Source organism: Marmota monax, unplaced genomic scaffold, assembly GCF_021218885.2.
Source record: "Marmota monax isolate L192 unplaced genomic scaffold, Marmota_monax_Labrador192_F-V1.1 WCK01_AAM20220418_F8-fsc00124, whole genome shotgun sequence".
NCBI classification, from domain to species: Eukaryota; Metazoa; Chordata; class Mammalia; order Rodentia; family Sciuridae; genus Marmota; species Marmota monax.
In genome coordinates this window covers 1,603,000-1,626,450 of record NW_026692505.1, presented here as the reverse complement: position 1 = coordinate 1,626,450, position 23,451 = coordinate 1,603,000, and the positions used below count along the sequence as shown (strand labels likewise).

The 23,451-nt window shown below is 39.1% G+C and overlaps 1 protein-coding gene across 3 annotated transcripts in view; it reads right to left on the bottom strand.

Moving 5' to 3' along the window:
* Kdm4c (lysine demethylase 4C) overlaps positions 1 to 23,191 on the bottom strand; it is a 406,229-nt gene extending 383,038 nt beyond the window's left edge. For 2 of the 3 annotated variants that reach the window (XM_058579703.1, XM_058579701.1), the window contains exon 1: positions 22,631 to 23,191. The gene's annotated coding sequence lies outside the window, so the exon portion shown is untranslated. Of the gene's footprint in view, positions 1 to 10,994; positions 11,156 to 22,630 lie in introns of all 3 variants that reach the window. The other variant, XM_058579702.1, reaches the window with a different exon arrangement.
* Positions 23,192 to 23,451: the final 260 nt, after the last annotated feature.

The following is a 23,451-nucleotide window of genomic DNA, read 5'->3' as shown; positions in this document are numbered from 1 at the left end:
CATGTATGAGACCATGGGTTCTATCCCCAGTAACATCAACAAAAAGAAGAAAAGTTAACAACTCATGGTAACAAAGCTTTGAAAACATAAAATCTAGGAGTTACCAGGGTTTTGCTCTATTGAAAGGACAAGAAGGTTTAAAAAAAGGAGGCTTAGGTGCTTGAAGTCGCTTCTATACTTTCTGCAGTGTAAAAGCCAAAGAATTCCTCTTAGTATAGCTGCTGGGATTGACCAAAATCAGAAAAAAGTCAAGTCCCCTAGGGTACCCAGGCAATGCCTACAGACATTTTTGTTTGTCACAACTATATGGATGTTAGGGGCACTGATGGTAAGGCACATGACTAAATATCCTATAATGCATAGGAAAGTACCCACAATAAAGAATTATTAAGACTCAAAATGTAAACAGTGCTGCAGTTCAAAAACTCTTCTTGTGGGATCTAAGAAATGCTACTATATATTCAATTTCAGTCATGTAAGATAATGATCATGGTAGCATTTATAACAGCTAAAAACTGGAAAAAAACATCAAACATAAAGAGAACAACAAATAAATCACAACATATTTCCCTAATAGACTTATACAACAATGAAAATTAACAATTAAAAATTACTTCCACATATATGGATGAATCTCAGAAAGCTGAGTTTTGAACTATACAAAGCATATATCCATTTTCACAAATTTAAATATTAAAATTTAATCCATTTTTTTTAAAAAAAATATTATATATATATATATATATCTTTAGCTGTAGATGAACACAATATCTTTATTTATTTTTATATGGTAATGAGGATTGAACCTAGTGCCTCACATGTGCTAAGCAAGCACTCTACCATTGAGCCACAACCCAAGCCCAAATCTAACCCATTCTTTAAGAATAAATGCATTCAAAATAAATCCATTTTTTAAACAAGGAAGCAGCCATGAACAGTGGCACATGTCTGTAATCTCAACTCAGGAGGCTGACACAGCAGGACCACAAATTCAAGGCCCGCCTCAGCAAGTTAGAGAGGCACTAAGAAACTAATACCAAAAAAATAATAAAGAAATATAGAACACAAAAATCAAGACAACAGGGTTGCCAAGAGGCAAAATGGATGGCATAAAACACACAATGATATCTGTTGAATTCAGAGGACTATACCATGTCCACTGCAAGAAAAAAAGGATAAGTATTACATAAAGCCTTTTTTTTAAGATGAAACAGCTGGGACAGTGGCATATACCTGCAATACCAGCAACTCAGGAGGCTGAGACAGGGAACAGAAGTTCAAGGCTAGCCTGGGCAACTCAGTGAGACCCTATCTAAAAATAAAAAATAAAAAGGACTAGTGATGTAGCTCAGTGATAGAACACCCCTGGGTTCAAATCTCCAATGCCAAAAAAATAAATAGATAGATAAATAAATAAATAATGTTCCTGAAGATGACTGAAAAATTAAAATATACTCTAACCAAGATAGTTTCTTCTAATTATATGTTGAAACCTTATTCTCGTTTTGGTTTTTTATTAAAACATCTAGGGTTGGGCTGGGGATGTGGCTCAAGCAGTAGCGCGCACACCTGGCATGCGTGCGGCCTGGGTTCGATCCTCAGCACCACATACAAACAAAGATGTTGTGTCTGCCGAAAACTAAAAAATAAATATTAAAATTCATTCTCTCTCTCTCAAAAAAAAAAAAAATCTAGGGTTGGATTACACATTCATGTTCAAGACCTTAAAGTAGAAATAACTTGCTTAGGTTTCTTCCCCTTAGTCTTACTCTAATACACAACCAATAACACAACTACAAATACCTCTATAGATATTTTACAGATTAAATGAAGAACCAAGTTTATGGCTTACCCATAATCCCAGCAATTAAGGAGGTTAAGGCAGGAGGACAGAAAGATGGAGGCCATTGTGGGAAACTCAGTAAGACCCAATCTCAAAATAAAAAATAAATAGGACTAAAAATGTAGCTCATTGGTAGAGTGTCCCTGGTTCAATCCCCAGTATAGAGGTGGGTATGGGGGGATCACGTATGACCCCTTCAATAAAATACTTTTTAAATAATCCTAAACTATAACCTCAATGATGGCATTAGCATTAAAAGGTAATTTGTGGTGGAAGAAATCATTTATACACTGGGATTAAAAAAAAGTATTTTCTGAAATCTATTTGAACTATACACCATACCATACTTTTTTCTTAATTGTAGATGGACACAATACCCTTTGTTTTATTTATTTATTTTTATATGATGCTGAAGATCGAATCCAGTGCCTCACACGAGCTAGGCAAGCACTCTACCCCTGAGCTACAACCCCAGCTAGATACCATACCTTTCGACCCATAGAAAATATAAATATGAAATGTTTGTCTAGGTAGTGGTTTGAAGTGTTTGATGAAAACAATTTTTCATACTGCAGTGCAGAAAAACCTCACGTCAGATAGAGATGTCATACCTAAATATGAAAAAGGTACCAAGTAGACAATTGAAGAAAATGAAAAAAAAAAAAAAACCTTCTACAAGTAAAAATACAGGCAGAGTAATAAGAGTAATGGAAGAAAGTAGACAGCAAAAATTCAACAAATTCTCAAGTAAAATGGATAATGTATTTAATAGAAACAGATCATTGTGACAATAATCACAAAGCAAAGAAAATCATAACATTAATTTTTAACAGAAACTATACATAAAGACAACCAATATTTTCTTTAAGACTGCTGAATCCTTCAAACCTATGGATTTAACTTTGGAGACCAAAGCAATCTGTAAACCAGATGCAGTGGCACTTGCCTGTAATCCCAGGGGCTGGGGAAATTGAGGTAGAAGGATAAGAGAGTTCAAAGCCAGCCTCTGCAACTTATCCACACTAAGCAACTGGACACACTAAGCAACTCCACAGGACCCTGTCTATAAACAAAATATAAAAAAGGGTTGGGGATGAAGCTTAATGGTTAAGTTCTCCTGGGTTCCATCCCCAGTACAAAAAACAAAGTAATCTGTGATCCAACATCAATAAAACTGTTAATCTTGCAACAAAAATGCTTTTAAAAGTAATGAATGAATTTAAAACAGGCAAACTTAAACACTGTATCTGATGAGAGATTCCTGATCCTTACAAAAGGGGTTAAAATGAGAAATTCTGGGTTTTCAGTAAATAAGGGGTATTAATTGTTTTTCATTAAATTATAATTTTTAGGAAAACTACACAACTACACCATAATTTGGGTCCAAACAAAACCAAAAAAAAAAATAACCAATGTCAACAAACATTCCCACGAGAATAGAAAAAGTAATTGTTCTCCTGCATCTGTGAAGTCAGGAACAGAATTCAGTTTCCAAGTTCCTATTTTTAAGCAATTAGATTGATAAAGACACAGAAAACATCCACACACACAAAGTGATTTCAACAGTTTTCAAAACTTGCATTTCACACGATTGTTGGGTATACACTACTTGCCTGCTGGGCTTCCATTGCCCGGGCCTAGAAACGGTAGAACCACTTCCCAGCACCCACCCGCCAAGAGCTACCTGAGTCTCCCAGGTCGTGCCAAGGGCTCCTGGCACCTGTTGAGACTTCCCTGGAAACCACCTCTGTGTGATGTCCACAGCGCTGGGACAGCTCGCCAGGTTAGCCAGTGCTCAAGCCCGGCAGCAAGTCCTCGCCGACTTCCGGGCTGCGCAACCTGCGCACCCGCACGCCCGCGAGGCACCAAGCCGGCTCACGCCCTATGTGGAAACCGCATCCCACTTGCTGCCTTAGGCTCTGCAGTGAAACCTGTTTTGCTTTTTTTCTTTTTTTAAATATTTATTTATTTTTTATTTTTCGGCAGACACAACATCTTTGTTTTTATGTGGTGCTGAGGATCGAACCCGGGCGGCACGCATGCCAGGCAAGCGTGCTACCGCTTGAGCCACATCCCCAGCCCCTGTTTTGCTTTTAAATCCGAAATTACCCTATTTAGGCCTAGCAGAAGAACCCAAAGCAGTCCATTTAAACTACTAATTCTTAGTTTCAAATATAAAAGCAATAACTAAAATTTTAAATACTTTGCAAACACATTTAAAGAATTTAATGTGCTCAACGCCAGCCTCAGCTGGGGATGTGGCTCAGAGTTTAAGCAGCCCTAGGTTTAAACACCGCTACAAAAAAATAAATAAATAAAAAGAACTTAATATGCAAACAATGAAATTATTGCTAAAGATTCACTCTTATATAAACTATACGCTCTATCAGCTATACCGAGAAACAGGAAGAAAAACGATTTTTGTTTGTTTGTTTTTGTTTTTGTAACCAGGGATTAAAACCAGAGGCACCCAATCACAGAGCCACATCCTCAGCCTATATATATATTTAGAGACAAGGTCTCAGTGAGTTGCTTAAGGCCTCCCTGAATTGCTGAGGCTGACCTGGAACTTGTGATCCTCCTGCCTCAGCCTCCAGAGTCTCTGGGATTACATGCATACACCACCGCGCCCAGCAGACACAATAATCTGACCACCCATGCTTTCTACATTATTCATAAATGGGAGAAACATTGTTTTGGAGAATTATGTCAATCTACACATTTTTGGTAACTACCTATCCAAAAGACCACAAGAGGGAAATGGATATGGCTGGGTTTTTTTCAGAGTGTTTTGTTGTTGTTGGGGGGTGGGGGGGTACTTTTTGTTGTCTGTTGTTTTTTTGTAGGGTATTTCGTTTTGTTTTGTTTACTTGGTTGAGACAAGGTCTGGCTAAATTGCTAAGACTGGCCTTGAACTTTCAATTCTGCTTCAGTTTCCTGAGTAAGTAGGATTACAAGTGTGTAACATTGGGCAGGTCTGGCAAATTTTCATCCTATATGCAATGCTTGGCACAGCACCTTTGCACAAGTATTTGTTGGTCATTTATTTCCTTAACTCTGACACCAATACACAGCTTCCTTGACATAACAAACACATCTAAAAATATTTTTTGGGCCTAGACAAATGCCATTTTTCTCAAAATCTCAAATATTTAATCAACTTATAATAAACACAAATACAGTCACGATGCAAACACAATGCAAAATCATATTCTATTACCACTTTTCCTTGATAATAATGTAGTTAATAAATACATAATAATGTAGTTAATAATATAAGACCAAATCTTCACTAATTATAATTAATATTCACAAAAATACACTCTATCTGGCCGGTCGCAGTGGCACATGCCTGTAATCCCAGTGGCTCCAGAGGCTGAGGCAGGAGGATCACTAGTTCATAGTCAGCCTCAGCAATGGCAAGGCACTAAGCAACTTGGTGAGACCCTGTCTCTAAATAAAATACAAACTAGGACTGGGGGTGTGTAGCTCAGTGGCTGAATGCCCCTGAGTTCAATCCAAAATGCTAAATAAATAAATAAATAAATAAGCAAGCTCTATCTAGATCACATTGTTTGATTCATGAATTTTTTTGTCATTAGTAATAAATTCTCCTCTTGGCTGGGTATGGTGGTACATGCCTGTAATCCCAGGGGCTGGGGAAGCCGAGGCAGGAGGATTGAGTCCAAAACCAGCCTCAGCAATTTAATAAGGCCCTATACAATTCAGCAGGACCCTGTCTCTAAATAAAATGCAAAAAAAGGGCTGGTGGTTAAGTGCCTCTGGAGTCAATCCTTAATATAATAAATAAATAAATATCTCTTCTTGCCTTTTTTTTTCCCCCATTTGTCTAGGAGTAGAGAGAGGACTGTCCAATCAGTACAAACCCGTTCAACAGAATGATACTGAAAGGTGAAAGTTGGCACACCTGCAACCCCAGCAGCTCAGGAGACTGAGTGGAGGATCGTGAGTTCAAAGCCAGCCTCAGCACCTTAGTGAGGCATTAAGCAACTCAGTGACACTCTGTCTCTAAATAAAATACAAAATAGAGCTGGGGATGTGGCTCAGTGGTTAAGTGTCCCTGAGTTCAATTCCCAGTACCAAAAAGAAAAAAGAAGAATTCGGAGAGCTATCCTCACTGAAAGCTCTTTGAACCTTTAGACCAGCAGCAGTGTGCATGTCTATAATCCCACTATTTAGGAGGATAAAGGAGGAGGATTTCAAGTTTGAGGCCAGCATCAGCAATTTAATGAAGCTGTCTCAAAAAAGGAAAAGGGATGGGAACAGTACTACAAAAGAAAAAAAAGGAAGGAAGGAACCTTTAAAAAAAAAAAAAAAGGGGCTGGGGATGTGGCTCAAGCGGTAGCGTGCTCGCCTGGCATGCATGCGGCCTGGGTTTGATCCGCAGCACCACATACAAACAAAGATGTTGTGTCCGCCGAAAATAAATATTAAAAAATTCTTAAAAAAAAAAAACCTTGCTTGGTTCTTACTGTGCTTTAACATACAACTTCATTTTCATTCTTAAAAGTTTTCTGTAGGGTCAGCAGACTGTGGCTATTCCCATTTGAGAGATGAAACTAAGGATGATATGAAAATCACTTTCCAGAAGTTGGACAGCAAGTATGCAATGAATTGATAGACAGGCAGTATCCCTCAGATATAAGTCCCAACATAACTGACTTCTTTACTAGGCTCTCCAGCAGGGCGAGGAGGAATAGGAAGAAGGAGAAAGAAGGGGAAGAGGAAGAAGAGGAAGGGGAAGGGGAAAGGAAGGGAGAGAGGGAGAAGGAAAACCAAATTGCAGCACCAAGCCCAAATTCTTTCACAAGGAAATTCTCCTGAATTTTGAAGAAACCAAACTCAGTAGTATAGTGTTATTTAAACTGTCCCAGATACAGAAAGGAAAAGTAAGTTTAAAAATCCATTCTTAAATCAGGCTCAGTGGTAATGGCTGTAATCCCAGCAACCAAAGAGGCTGAAAAGGGAGGATCAAATTCAAGGCCAGCCTCAGCAATTTACCAAGACCCTCAGCAATTTTAGTGAGACTCTGCCTCAAAATAAAAAAGACTGAGGACATAGCTCAGTAGTAAAAACACCCCCCTGCGCTCAATCCTCAGCACCAAAAAGAAAAAAATTCTTTCTTAAAAAGCAAGCCTACAAAGAGTAACAAAACTTTCTTTTTACTTGACCCAATAAAACTGCTATTAATTTCATTTAAGAGTACTGGTTGGGCTGAGGCTGTGGCTCAGTGGTAGCGCATTCGCCTGGCTTGTGTGAAGCACTGTGTTTGATTCTCAGCACCACGTATAAATAAATAAAATAAAGGTCTATCAACAGCTAAAAAATATTTAAAAAAAAAAAAGAGTACTGGTCAAATTTCCTTTTAAAATAAACAATCGAAATCCAAAAGCAGGGCTGGGGTTGTGGCTCAGCAGTAGAGCCCTCACCTAACACGCTTGAGGTCCTGGGTTTGATCCTCAGCACCACATATAAATAAATAAAATAAACGTATTGTGTCCAACTACAACTAAAAAATAAATTTTAAAAAAACCCAAAAGCACATGAAAATAATAAATTATGACAAGGGATTAAGGGATTTTTCCAGGAATAAATAATGGTTTTACATTAGTATATTTGTTTTATCCTTCTTTGTGTGTACATGTGTGTAAGGATAAGTAAATAAACACAGACACATACATAAATGTACATATGAATATATACACAGTCTGTATCTCTGACAGAACCTAGGAGCAACACTCCAATTACAATAAGCACTTAAAGCTTAGCTTCAAAATAACTGGGGTAGACAAAATTCAAAATGAGCTTAGATAGTTCAGTGCTCCAGAAATAAAAGGAGTGTTTACAAAAATCATGGAACATGTAAAACAGGCAATCCAACTTGACAGTTTCCAACTTGATAACAATGTGAGTGTCAATACAAATAATAATATTAACAGATAATAACTCAATGAATTTTAATAAACCATAAATCCAAACTGATTAAATAAATTGAAAGCTTAAAAAGGCAGAAGATATTTACATACTTCTTTAAAAGAAAGAGCAGAGAAGCATAGAAGATTATCTTAAGCAATTAAAGGAAACATTTCCAGTAAAAGAACAAAATGAAGGGCTGGGGTTGTGGCTCAGTGGTAGAGTGCTTGCCTAGCACACGTGAAGCAATGGGTTTGATCGTCAGAACCACATAAAAAATGAATAAATAAAAAATGAAGTTATGAAGTCCATCTACAAGTAAAAAAAAAAATAAACAAGAACAAAATGAAAATGTGTGCTACCTGGAAAGATGCAGTGAAAAGAATAGAAAATGACTTCTGTGATATTCCTGCCAACAATGCCTCAAGAATCTGGTACAGAGGAAAACAGCAGACAAGCCAAAATTAAGGGAGACTCTAACTGGCCTATAATCTTTAAAAAAGTGTCAAGATGAGGATAATCAAGATCAACAAAAATCACCTCAAATCAATATTTGAAGCCAGGCACGATTGCAGTGGACTATGATCCCAGCAAGGGAGGCTAAAGCAGGAGGATCACAAGTTCAAGGCCAGTCAGGGCAACTTAATGAGATCCTGTCTCAAAATAAAAAATAATAAGGGCTGGGAATACAGCTCTGGAATAGAGCACCCCTGAGTTCAATTCCCAGTACCTCAACAAAAAAAAAATAATAATAATTATATATATATATATATATATATATATATATATATATATAAAATCAGTATTTGAGATTGAGGGATGCCTAAAAAGATCCAAAAACAGGAAAATGCAATGCATCATTCTGGATTAGATACTTTTGCTGAATAGTTTATAAAAATATTAATTACTAAAACAAATGGTAAAAAATGAAGGGTCTACAAATTAGATGACAGTAATCTATCAATGTTAATTCCTGAATTTTTTTGGTTTTGGTTTTTTTTGTTGTTGTTGTTGTTAGTTTTTTGTTTTGTTTTGTTTTTAGGGTTTTTTTTGGTACCAGGAATAGAACCACATCCCCATCTCTTTTTCTTTTTTGAGACAAGGTCTCATTAAGTTGCTTAGGGCCTCAGTAAGTTGCTGAGGCTGGCTTTGAGCTCACAATCCTCTTGCCTCAACCTCCCAATCCACTGAAATAACAGGTGCCATTGAGCCCAGCTATTTCCTGATCTTCATGAATACACACTGGTTATTCAGAAAAATGTAGTAAATGTGTACTGAGTTATTGTGGATGGATGGGGCATGAAGGCAACTCACTTAATTTTTCAAAGAAATAAAAGTTCTTTGTACCATAATTGGAATTTTTCTAAAAATTGACATTATCCCAAAGGAAAAAATTAAAATATGAAGGAAAAAATTTAAGAAATCTTTAAGACCAGAATAAAGATAACTTTAAAATGTCTGTAATAAGGGCTTAAAAAGAAGATGTAAATGGAAAGATATACTGTATTTTCAGCCAAGAAAACTTAGCATCTTCAAGATAGCTTTATAGGTAAGTCCACAAATTAAATATATTGTCAATAAAAGCAAGTAATAGTTTTTGGAACTAGACAGTTGATTCCAAAGTCAAATATAATGAAGAAAAATAAATAAGAATAGTCCGTAAATTTCTAAAAACATATAATAAAGCTAAAGCTAAGGCAATTACAACACTGACATAATGATTCATGAACAGATCATTACACAGAAATAAAATCAACCTAGGGGCTGGGGATATAGCTCACTTGGTACAGTGCTTGCTTCGAATGCAGACAACCCTAGGATGAATCTGCAGCACCAAAAAAAAAAAAAAAAAAAAATCCAACCTAAATGACTTTCAGCCTTGCATTAGTTAAACACCTTATTGTGGTATGGACCTTAAATGTCCTCCAAAAGCTCCTAGGTTGATGGCTTAGTTCCCAGATAATAGAACTATTGGCAAGTGGTAAAAACTTTAGGAGGTGAAGCCAAGATTAAGGAAGGTGAAGGGTATAGTGAGATCACTGGGCTTGTTCTCTCTTTTTTCTTCCCAGACTCCCTGAAGGGAGCAATTTCCTTCATCATGCCCTCCTATCATGATGTGCTGTCTTGCCAAAGGCAACAAGGCCAAGTGACAATGGACTGAAACCATGTGCCAGACCAAACCTTTCCTTCTTTTAAACTGATGATTGCAGGTATTCTGTCACAATAATCAAAAGCTGACTGGGATACCTTATGGTATGTGTATATAATGAAAAACTGTGCAAACACATATAGGGAGCTCTATATATACTAATATTAAAAAAAAACTACCTTCATGTTAAACTGTTAGTAAAGAAAAGAGAGAGAGAGAGAGATTAAAAAAATAAGTATAGATGACTGGGCACAGTGGTGCACATGTGTAATCCCAGACTTGAAAGGCTGAGGAAGGAGGGTTGCAAGTTTGATGCTGGCCTCAGCAATTTAGCAAGGCCCTAAGCAATTTAGTGAGACCCTGTCTCAAAATAAAACATCAAAAGGTCTGGAGATATAACTCAGTGGAGATAAAACACCTTGGGTTCAATCCCCAGTAACAACAAAGAAAAAGTACACATAATACCATTTGTGTAAAAAATGTACACATATGCTTATATAGAGTATCTCTAGAAAGCCCTAAAGGAAACTGCTTAACAAAGGTTGACCAAAGGGAAGTAATGAGATACCTAAAGGCCAAAGTTAAGAAAATACATTTTCTGTCCCTTTATATCTCTTATACCTCTATCTTATTTTATACTTTGTTGTTTACCTTGTATTACCTATTCAAAAATTAAAAGTAGTGACGAAAGCTGTAATCCAGCTGGGCCTATAATCCCAGCTGCTCAGGAGACTGAGGCAGAAGAATCAAAGCTAACCTTCCCCAAGTTAGTGAGGGCCTAACCAACTCAACAAGATCCTCTCTCTCAAAGAAAATACTAAAAAAGGGCTGGGGATGTGGCTAAGTGGTTGAGCACTGCTGAGTACAATCCCTGGTACACCCCCCCCCCAATTAAAAATTGAAGAAATATTGTTATATAAATAAAATATTTTTAAAGATAAAAATCATCAAAGCTAGCAAGTAGCTCAGTGGATAGAATGCATGCTAAGTGTGTGTGAGACTGGATTCAATTCCCAGCACCACCAAAAAGAAAATAAATAATCAAAAAACAAAGAAAAATGAATTTACCTATTTAGCTCATGGCCATATTCTTCCTATTAATGAAAAATGCCTGATTGTGGGGCTGGGGATGTGGCTCAAGCGGTAGCGCGCTCGCCTGGCATGCGTGCGGCCCGGGTTCGATCCTCAGCACCACATACAAATGAAGATGACGTTGTGTCCGCCGAAAACTAAAAAATAAATATTAAAAAAAAAAATTCGCTCTCTCTCTTTCTCTCTCTTTTTTTTTTTAATTTTTTATTGTTGGTTGTTCAAAACATTACATAGTTCTTGATATCATATTTCACACTTTGATTCAAGTGGGTTATGAACTCCCATTTTTACCCCGTATACAAATTCCAGAATCACATCAGTTACACATCCATTGATTTACATATTGCCATACTAGTGTCTGTTGTATTCTGCTGCCTTTCCTATCCTCTACTATCCCCCCTCCCCTCCCCTCCCCTCTTCTCTCTCTACCCCCTCTACTGTCATTCATTTCTCCCCCTTGTATTATTTTCCCCTTTCCCCTCACTTCCTCTTGTATGAAATTTTGTATAACCCTGAGGGTCTCCTTCCATTTCCATGCAATTTCCCTTCTCTCTCCCTTTCCCTCCCACCTCTCATCCCTGTTTAATGTTAATCTTCTTCTCATGCTCTTAGTCCCTACTCTGTTCTTAGTTACTCTCCTTATATCAAAGAAGACATTTGGCATTTGTTTTTTAGGGATTGGCTAGCTTCACTTAGCATAATCTGCTCTAATGCCATCCATTTCCCTGCAAATTCTATGATTTTGTCATTTTTTAATGCAGAGTAATACTCCATTGTGTATAAATGCCACATTTTTTTTATCCATTCATCTATTGAAGGGCATCTAGGTTGGTTCCACAGTCTTGCTATTGTGAATTGTGCTGCTATGAACATCGATGTAGCAGTGTCCCTGTAGCATGCTCTTTTTAGGTCTTTAGGGAATAGACCTAGAAGGGGAATAGCTGAGTCAAATGGTGGTTCCATTCCCAGCTTTCCAAGAAATCTCCATACTGCTTTCCAAATTGGCTGCACCAATTTGCAGTCCCACCAGCAATGTACAAGTGTACCCTCTTCCCCACATCCTCGCCAGCACTTGTTGTTTGACTTCATAATGGCTGCCAATCTTACTGGAGTGAGATGGTATCTTAGGGTGGTTTTGATTTGCATTTCTCTGACTGCTAGAGATGGTAAGCATTTTTTCATGTACTTGTTGATTGATTGTATGTCCCCCTCTGAGAAGTGTCTGTTCAGGTCCTTGGCCCATTTGTTGATTGGGTTATTTGTTATCTTATTGTCTAATTTTTTGAAGATGTTGTTGTGTCCACCGAAAACTAAAAAATAAATATTAAAAAAAAAAATCGCTCTCTCTCTTTCTCTCTCTCTTTAAAAAAAAAAAAAAAGATTATAAAAAAAAAATGCCTGATTGTGTACCCCATCAATAAACTGTTTCCAAATTTCAGGCAAGGCTTCCTTTTGAAAGTTGAATAGATAAAAACAAAATGAATGAGATAAGCTACCTGTCAAACAAACAAAAAAGGCATATATATCAGCCATCCACTCAAAGGGATGCCTGTGACCATGCTGAGTGCTTGCTTAGCATGCAGGAGGCCCTGAGTTCAATCCCCAGCACCACAAGAAAAAAGAAAAACTTTATTGGCAAGGAAGTTTTTTTTATAGTGTTGTGTTGTGTTTTTTTTGTTTGTTTGTTTGTTTTGCAGTACTGGGAATTGAACCTAGGGGCGCTCTACCATTGAGCTGCATTCTCAAGCCTATTTATTTTGTTGATTTGAGACACTCTCTCTAAATTACCCAGGCTGGCCTTGAACCTATGATCCTCCTGGCTCAGCCTCCTGAATGGCTGGGATTATAGGCATGAGCCACCAGACCAGCTGCAGGAAAGAATGAGCAAAGCTGTATGCTCCATGGTTCAGGGAAATCCCACAGGTAAATATCATCCAACTCAACCTCCCCATCTCCATCTGCTGGAAACTGATAATGTATGACCGCTTGTATGCTTTTCCAGGGGATCAAGACTCTCCACAAAGTCCTAAAGAGCAGACACATATGCTTACAATCCATGTTCTGGTTCTTATGGGTTTAATTAGAAAATGACACCAAGAACATTAGTCCTCCAATGCCCAATACTCTGCATAGATCAGGAAAGTTCAGGTTTCTGAACTTAAAATGCTGAAAATGAGAACAGTACTAGGAAGCCTCTAAAATTGCCCACACACATACCCATCTATGCAGCCAACAGTCCTATCTTTGGCATTTCTCTTTAATTTCAAGTTTTCTCTTGCCTTCATGAAAATCAATACTTAGAAGGATAGCTTTTTGTACAATTATCAAATATATTTTCAAACATTTGATTTGACATAAGGCTTGTGTTGTTGGAAACCTAAAATTACAAACATAAATTTAGAAAAACTTACTGATGATTATACATTTAAACTATCACTATTTCCTTCAATTTATAAGTCCTATTACCTAGCTATACATTTCCCAAATTCAACAGAAAGGTTTTATCCTAATTAACCCAAAATCCTATCTCTACCTTCAAGTCATGCTCAACAATGGGTTTTATTAAAGAACATTAAGACTTTCCAAATCATAGGCTTTGGTCAACCATAAGTGAAGATCCATTATCAACATTTTTGAGCTGAACAGAGGGAAAATGGAATCCTATTTCAGCAAAAAAGATGAAAAACAGGCTGTTTAGGCTTCAATAGCTTAGAAAAGCTACGAGCAGAACATAGGTCACTATGCAGTACAAGATTACATGGTCAGCCAGAAACAATGGTGCACACCTATAATCCCAGCAGCTGGGGAGGAGAATTGTGAGTTCCAAGCCAGCCTCAGCAATGGCAAGGCTTTAAGCAACTCAGTGACATCCTGTCTCTAAATAAAATACAAAATAGGGCTGGGAATGTGGCTCAGTGGTTGAGTGCCCCTGAGTTCAATCCCCAGTACCCAAAAAAAAAAAAAAAAAAAAAACAATTACATGGTCGAACATAGTTACACCCACAGGTGTCCCCAAAATGCAGCCACTAAAAAACCTGGGTTATATCCAACATAATAAAGGTGTTATTTTTTTCCTGTTTGAACATACTCGATAATATAAAGTTTGGCTTTTTAACTGAGTGTTTCATTATAAACAGAAATATACTTTCTCAAAATGACAATCCCATCACCAAAATCAATAAATAATCTGAATAATAAAATAATCTGATGTATTTTTTCTAAACATACACACATTTGGAACTATGTTTAAACACAATTTGAATCATACAATGTATTTAATTTTGTATAGTGATTTATTTTTCCCCCTTCTGGGGGCTGAATACAGGGATTTTCTCCCTCTGAGCTACATGCCCAGCCCTTTTTATTTATTTTGAAACAGATTCCTGCTGAGTTACCCAGTCTGGCCTTGAACTTGCAATCCTCCTGCCTCAGCCTCTGGAGCTGCTGAGATTACAGGTAAGCACCACAACATTTTGTTTTGTAATAAATTGGTAAGCAAAATTGATGAAAAGCCAGCCCTAAAATGTGGTGACTTCCTGAGGATATAGCTCAGTGGTAGAGTACTTGCCTCACATGCATGAGGCCCTGGATTTGATCCCAAGCAATGAAAGAAGAAAAAAAAAATTCTATGACTGGCCAGACACCATACTTGAGCTCAGTCAAGTATGGTGGATGAGTACTGACTATCATTGGACCAGAGAAATCTGCAAGATAAGACCTACTAGAAGGGGCTAGGGGTGGGGAGAGTAGCTCAGGGGAAGAGCACTTGCCTAACAGGTACAAGGCCCTGGGTTTGACTCCCACTACCACAAAAATGATAATTAATTAATTAATTAGGCCTAAAGTAGAGGCAGGTAGATTTGTATTTTTCTCAATATGAACTATTTGAGACCAGACCAGAATTTCTCTGTAGAACTGCCTTCATTTTTTTTTCTTTCGTTATACCCCTGAGGCACTCGAACACTGAGCCACATCCCCAGCCCTATTTTGTATTTTACTTACAGACAGGGTCTCACTGAATTACTTAAAGCTTCACTAAATTGCTGAGGCTGGCTTTGAACTCGAGATCCTCCTGCCTAGGCCTCTGGAGCTACCACTCCCAGCTCTGCTTTCATTTCTTTAAAGAGACAACAAAGATGTGTTATTTAAAGCTATACTTGTATTTCCCATCCAAGGAGACTCAAAAAATTAGCAATTAAGTTTCAAGGAAGGGGGTTGATGGTAGCCATGCATGATAGCACAGATCCATAATCTCAGCAACTGGGGAGGCTGAGACAAGAGGAACACAAGTTCAAGGCTAGCCTTTGCAACTTAGCAAGACCCTTAGCAACTTACACCCTGTCTTAAAAATAAATAAATAAATAAATGGAACTGTGAATACAGATCAATGGTACAGCACCTCCATTCAATACTCAGCATAAAAGAGAGAGGCTAATGGAAATGAAGAGTTTTCCTTATACTGCCTTAGAGCTATGCTGTTCAAAAGGCTGTCCTACCCAAATTAATGGGGTATATCAATATTTTTTTAATATGTAGCTAGGCACCATAGCACATGCCTATATTCCCGCACCTCAGCAGGTTGTAGCAGAAGGATCACAATTATGAGACAAGGAGATAGCTCAATAGTAAAGAGCCCCTGGGTTCAATCCACAGTGTATGTGTATGTGTGTGTGTATATATTTATTTTTTAAATAGTTTTAGTTGTAGATGAACACAATATCTTTATTCATTTTTGTGGGGGCTGAGAATCAAAACCAGTGCCTCACACATGCTAGGCAAGCACTTTACCACTGAGCTACAAACCCAGCCCCATGTGTGTATTTATACATATTTTACATACATTATATGGCATAGCACAAAAGATAAAATATCAGAATGTAGCTCAAGCAGTTGAAGTATTTTTCTGTGAAATTTCAGTTTCACTAAGTATGTGTGTATACGCTGGGTCACAAAAAGGAAAATGTATTTCCTTTGTCCTAGCTTCATAGTTCAACTTTTTCATTAATTCATTAAACAAATGTTTATTGAGCACCTATTCTGTGGTGCTGGAGAAGTAAAAGTGTGCTGATATGAAATAAGAAGACAAATATACTTGATCACTGCCCTTGTAGAATTCTCACATTTAGGAGGAAAAATCAAATAATCACTATGCAACTGTAAGCTAACATAGGGACTGGGATAGTAGGTCAGTGATACAGCACTTGCCTGGCATGTGTGAGACACTGGGTTCGATCCTGGGTTGTAGCTCAGTGGTAGAGCACTTTGTGAGGCATTGGGTGTGAACTTCAGCACCACATAAAAATAAAAATAAATGAAGGTACTGTGTCCATCTGTAACTAAAAATATTTTTTTAGAGTAGACTAACAGATTATAATTAAGAAAGCTGGTTTAGACTGGTAAATTACATATTTTGAGGAAGAATATACATTCAAGTATATATCTGAAAGATGTATGGAAAGGAAGAAAATGAAAAGTCAGCCTGGCGAAAAAAAAAAAAAAAATAGCATTTTTGAGAAGGGCATATACAGTTTCAAGAAAGAGAAAGCAGATGGGCAGAGATGAAAAGTAGATATAGATAAGGCCTGGGTGGGGGAGGGAAATCTAAGATAAATGAATAATACTACAGGAATTTTAAACGCCAGAGGACAATGAGAATGATCAATTTGCATTTTTAAACATCTTCAGGTAAAGAAGAAACTGGAGGGAGGCTGGAATGCATATTGGGAAGATGAACTGGAAGTGGAGTCAAACTGACTAATTACATATATATTTCTGGGATAATTTGTGGACTTGCTAGTAAATAATAAAATGAGATTCGTGAGAAATCCCAAAACAAAGCTGAAAGGGAAGATCAAAGCTGTTTGCCATACTGAACAAATAGAGCCGCTAAATTAATACCCAGAATTAGTATATAAAGTTATTTTTAATAAGAAAAAAAGATTACCAAAAAGATTTTTTATTATTATTTAATAAAAGGTCTCGCTAAATTGCCCAAGCTAAGTCAAACTCACAATCCTCCTGCCTCAGCCTTCCTCTGGAGTCCCTGAGATTACAGGTGTGCATCATCCACCAACAGGGCATTGATGACACATTACTCTGCTCCATAGTAATATAAGAAACACAAACCCAAAAGAATCTAGAATGAATTTTAGAGACTCTATGCAGTAGCAGTTCATAAATACAATAGCTAAAGCCACTATGTCTGAAAATTTAGTACACAGTGTAACTAAATATTCACTCTTAAAATAATTCTTTCATGAACTCTTAGAGAATCACTTGTATTGAGTTCACTACATTTTCAACATCTAACAGTGTAAGGAACATAATATTAATAGATTGTAGAAATGTATCCACTACTTGTAGAATAAAGCACCAAGCAAAACTAAAACAATGCAAATAATAAGCAATTATTCAAGGAAAAATCTCTGTATTATGAAACATACAAATCAGGACATTTCTCAGGGAAATGAGATTCTTAGCATATTTGGTTCTCATACCCTAAGAGCCTAAGATGCTAATTCTATTCTCTAATAATCTGCTTCATTTCAGTACCAGAAACTCCATCAAGGCAACCAATGATAAGTATCCTTACCATTCCCTAGAAAACTGAGAGATACGAGGGAAAAAAATCAAAATAAAAGTTTCATGTCAGCAGAGTAGAAATGCTTGCCTGCAATCCCAGGCAGAAGGATCACAAGTTCCAGGCCATCCTCAACAATTTAGCAAGGCTCCATCTCAAAGATGGGGGTGGGTGTTGCCCAGGGATATAACTTACTGGTAAAGTGCCTAGGGTTCAATCTCTAGTACCATCACCTGGTCCCCCAAAAAAGCTAGATGAAGTTATAGTAAAATTTCATCTAGGTAATTAAAACAAAATGAAAACTGTTAGAAGAAATTTTACCAAAATAAAAATGACAATACTGATAACTTTTCTTTTTCCTTCCATCTGCTCCAGTTTTCCAAATTTCTAATAAACATGGATTTTTAATTAACTATCCTCCACAGGAGAAAATTAGAAAATACACTTAAACACTAAGGAAACAAATTATCCACAATTCCATCATTCAGAAATAACTAATTACTGTTAATATTTTTGTGTGGCCCTTTCTCTTTGCATTCATGAAGGTGGAGAAGGAAGAAAAGGACAAGTAATGGCATGGTTGTTTAAGAGTGTGAAGGACATTACAGAATGCTACTAAGGCAAGTGTGCAGGATTGAGGGAGACTAACTTGAAGAAGAGACAATTGGACTGTTTTCTGAAAGGGATGGAACCAACCAGACAGGGCAGTGCAGGTCAAGGTAACAGTGTAGGCAGAGGGAACAGGAGTGTGAGCTGGGTACCAGGCCTAGAGAAATAAGAAGTCAGAGGAGTCCAATGGGAAGAAGGCCATTGGCTAATCAAAATCTCATAAGTAGATCTGAGAATTATGACTGGTTCCTCAGTGAAAGAGGACTTGAAGGAAGAACATAATCCTTAAAAGGATCATACTGACTGCTTGAGAGAGGAAGGGATTAGGCCTAGCAAGGATGGATTTAGAAAGGCACATCTTTTTTAAATCCTTTTTTTTTTAAGAGAGAGAGAGAGAGAATTTTTTTTTTAATATTTATTTTTTAGTTATAGGCGGACACAACATCTCCGTTTTGTATGTGGTGCTGAGGATCGAACCCGGGCCGCACGCATGCCAGGTGAGCGCGCTACCGCTTGAGCCACATCCCCAGCCCAGAAAGGGACATCTTTAATGGGCAGGGAGAACAGGGTGTAAGGAATCCTTGGGAATTAAGAGTTGGAAAAAAAAAAAAAAAAGCTAATATTTCAAATTTGTATCATATGCTCCAAATAACTTTCTTTCTAGACCAGTAGGAATAAAAAGACACACTGCATGTGCAAGGCCCTGGGTTCAATCCCCAGCAGTGAGGGGGAAAAAAAAAAAAAGCTACATGTCATACCTCCCAAGAATTTCATATCAGAAATAGGATAACAGGAGAAGCACTAAATATTAACATTTAAATAAAAAGGAAGAGAAAAAATTAAAATAAGAGGAACAACAAATTTTTAAAGCTTGAGAGACCTGCATTACACAGAGCTTAATTGCTGTATGGAATGTACCTGTTTTATCATTATATCACTAATAAATACATAACAAATAAATGAATATAAGGGACTAGCCATGAGCAGTATGAAAACTATGCTATAGAAAGGAATGGTCTTAATAATATTCATAGAAGGAATAGCACAAACTACAGGACAAAACCTCTAGAGAGTTCTAGGCCTATAAATAGAGAAGTACACTTGGTAGTGGAGCAAGGAAGTCAATGGGCCCCTCTAATGTCTCCAAAGAATATCCCTTAAGACTAACTATTGTTCCTTGTTCATCTGTTCATTCAAAAGATGATTAATGCAGTAATCCCACCACTGTGTATAAGAGTGAATAAAACATAAGTCCACACAAAACACTAGTTCACAGGGCTGGGGTTGTGGCTCTCAATGGTAAAGTGCTTGCCTAGCATGTGTGAGGCACTGGGTTCGTTTCTCAGCACCACATATAAATAAGTAAATAAAATAAGGGTCCATCAACAACTAATAAAAATATTTTTTTAAAAAACTAGTTCGGGGATGCTGAGGTTGTGGCTCAGCTGTAGAGCACTCTCCTAGCGCGTGGGAGGACCTGGTTTCCAACCTCCGCACCACATAAAAATAAATAAAACAAACATACTGTGTCCACCTACAACTAAAAAATAAATAAATTTTAAAAAAAAAAACTAGTTCACAAATGTTCATAGCAGCAACATTATTCATAAAAGAACAAAAGTAAAAACAATCCGAAAGTCCATCACCTGAAAGTCCATCAACTGATGAATGAAATGTCATATTTCCATACAATGGAATATTATTGCGCCATTAAAACGAATACTGTGCTGATTCAGGCTGCAGCAAGGATGAACCTTGAAAATATGCAAATTAAGCCAGTCACAAAACATCAACTAGGGTACAGTTCATTTATATGAAATGTCCAGAACAAACAAATCTATTAAGACAGAAAGCCGATTCCAAAGCTGGAGGGGGAGGAAGTTGGAGGAAAATGGGCAATGGCTGTAATGAAAACAAGGTTTATTTTGGAAGGTGACATGAGTATTCTACAGAGAAGGGCGTAGTCCCACACACCTATAATCCCTGCAGCTCAGGAAACTGAGGCAGGAAGATCTCAAAGTTGAAAGCCATGCTGGAGCGCAGTGATGCATGCCTGTCATCCCAGTGGCTAGGGAGACTGAGGCAGAAAGAGGATCAAGTTCAAAGCCTGCCTGAGGCGCTAAGCAACTCAATGAGACCTTGTCTCTAAATAAAACAAAAAATAGGACTGGGGATGTGGCTCAGTGGTTGAGTGCCCCTGAGTTCAATCCCGGTACCCAGAAAAAAAAAAAAAAAAAAAAATTCAAAGCCAGTCTCAGCAACTTAGGCCCTAAGCAACTTAACAGGACCCTGTCTAAATAAAAATTAAAAGGGCTGGGGATGGGGCTCAGTGGTTTCGTGCCTCTGGCTTCAATCCCTGGTACCAAAAAATAAAAACAAAAATATTCTAAAATTGTTCTGTGCACATACTAAAAACTATTGAGTTGTACATTTTAGATAGGTAAATTTGTTTCTCAATAAAGGAATATTTTAAGCACCTCAGGCTTAATTACTAAAAGAAAAGAGGGAGGGGGAAAAAAAACTGATCTCAAGGCTTTAACAGTCTGGTGGGGGAGAAAAGTGAGGCAAAGTATTTACAAAACAATGAGAAAAGGAAAGAGGCACCTAACCTACCTATGGAAGGTGTTCAGAAAATAACTCAGTTTACCCGATCTTCATCCCTAAATTGAAATTTAAATCGAAGAAACTTCTGAAAAGATGAAGTACCTGTTAAACTCCTAAAAATCTTCATTCTTACAGAATAATTGGTGGACTTTTTTTTTTTAAGGGTTTGTGCGCTGCGATACCTCAAATGTTTTTATTTTCTTGGAGCTAGGGATTGAACCCAGGGTCTCACGCATGCCAAGCAAGCGCTCTACCACTGATTTACACTCCTAATGCCATAAAACGTTTATTTTAAACTTTAAAAAAGCAAGGGATTAAAGTGCACTGACAAAACAAAACAAGCACCTGATCAGTGTAAGGCACTGGGTTTGATATTTGGCACCATATTAAAAATAAATAAATAAATAAGGGCATTGTGCTCATCTACAACTACAAATTATTTTTAATTTTTTTGTTTTATTACCAAGGTTGTGAGGTGCTGTAAAGATTAGGTGCAATCTTTTCATAACACTAAAATTGGTCTAAACCAAAAAATGTGTTATACATTCCAAAACAAAGCTGGGGAGAGGGACTGCGAGGGAACTAGCAAAGTAGGCAAATTTGAGTGGTTGGTCTCAAAGAACTGAGTGCTACATAGTAAAACTGAACCTTTAAAAATTAAAGTCACTCATTTTCAACCACAACACTTCGAAATTAGAATCTTAACCGTTGCCATAGAAACGGTGAAGCCAAGTTTAAAAAAACTCTAATGGGTGAAATAGGGCGAAGTTTGGGGCGAACCTACGGGTACTGAACCTATCAAATGCTTTCACCCGGACAAGGGTGAGCCCACTGCGACTCTAACCTTATACCTCCGAAGCAATGCTACATAAATGACCTCGCATTGGTAATTTACCAAGTGCAAAAAAAAGTTTGCTCTGTTTTCTCCGGAAGGGAGAACCTGACAAAACCCCCTAGTTGTTGCCCACAACCAAAGCCAGCCAGTGCAATCTTAACAGGACACAGCTAAGGGGGGAGCCTGGCTCCGAGTACACGAGGAAAGAAAGCATCGGAGTGGAGCCCTGCTGGTTTCAATGGCTGAGGGAGCATGAAGAAACACCCCAAGTTCCAGCCTGGAGACCCAGCCTGCCTGCCTTCTGGCTGTACATCCTAGCCCCACAACACGTCCTGTACCTGGAAGTCCACGAGCCCCGATCCAACTCGCATTGATTAAGCACCCACTGTCTACCCCACATCGTGGCTCTTACAGGCACTGCAGGAAGAAATGGCCCCGTGCCGAAGAATAAAAACCAAAAGGACAGCTGCGGTGACTGAGAACGAACCCGAATGAGGAACTGGCTGCCTGCGACGGGTGGTCTAGACAAGAGCCCCCACTCTCATTCCGCGGGGTCGTGACAGTCTCCGGGAAGGGAGGGCCCAGAGGAGCGCACCAGGCCGGGCCTTCCTGGAGTCCGCCGCAGACCCGGCTGGGAAGGTAAAGGACTCGGTACCCCCAGAACACCGCGCGTTCCTCTGTCCTAAAGAGCACGACCCCGACTCCAGCTCCCGGGAGAATGGCGAGCACGGGGACCGAACCCTGTAAGGGCCGGATCGGACTGTCACTGGCCCCCGCCTCCCTCCCCTGCGACCATGGCCGTCCGCTCCCTCCCCAGCATGACAGTCGCCGCGGTCGCAGACTGAGCGTCTCTGCCCCGGTGCCTCAGCTCCTCTGGACGCCCACACCCCTCGCTGCCCCGCGTGGAGAGGGGCAGTGCCGGGAAGATCGCCCGGGCCCCTCCCCCCGCCGACCCCATCTCCCTGACTCCGGAAAAGCGGTTACCTGGCGCGCGGGTGGGGCGAGGACACCACCTGAAGAAAAAGGATGAGAAGGAAGACTGTGGCCTCCCGCCCGGGGAGATTTGGGAAATTTGGAAGACTTGTTCCGCACTGGGTGACAGCTGTTCGCTGCGCACGCGCACAGGGCCTCAGAAGCCTGATCACTCCGCCGCTCCTCACCCTCCCGTCGAGGGGGTGGGTGGGAGACAGCGGCGACGGCGCGCGCACAGCGCAGACCGGCTCTCCCTGCGTGTGAGCGCGCGCGCCGTCACGTGACTGCTGGGGGGTCCGGCACTTAGTCACGTGAACTTCCAAACAGCTTAAAGGTGCCCGGCACCTTCTAGCTTTGGGCTGTCTTTTGCACTATGTTCTACGAGGTTCTCTGTGGCCCATCTTCTTGTTCTCTGGAGACAGGCATGCCTCCTTCTTCCCAGAGGGGTAAGATACTTGAACCGAAGGAGGGGAACAGGTGCACAGAACCTTGCCCGGAAGCGCGTACCGTGTTCCCACAGGACTAATGTGGGACCTGATGTAGTCCACGCGCCACACGTCCTCCTGGGCTCCGACACTGGCCTATGACGGCCTCCGGCGCGCGGACGTCAGAGTGGCGTTGCCATGGGTGGGGCCTAGGAATGCCCAGCCTAGCCTGGCAAGGAAGTCTGGGCGTGCGATGACAGCGTTTTGAATCCGTTCTCCCTTCACGAATTTTGAGGGCCTTTCACCTTTCTTACTACAGTGGGAGATATCTAATACAACAACAGTTCCCACGTGTCCCAACCCCTTAACAAGCAACTCTCAAGTAAAACCTAGTTAACCTCCGGATGC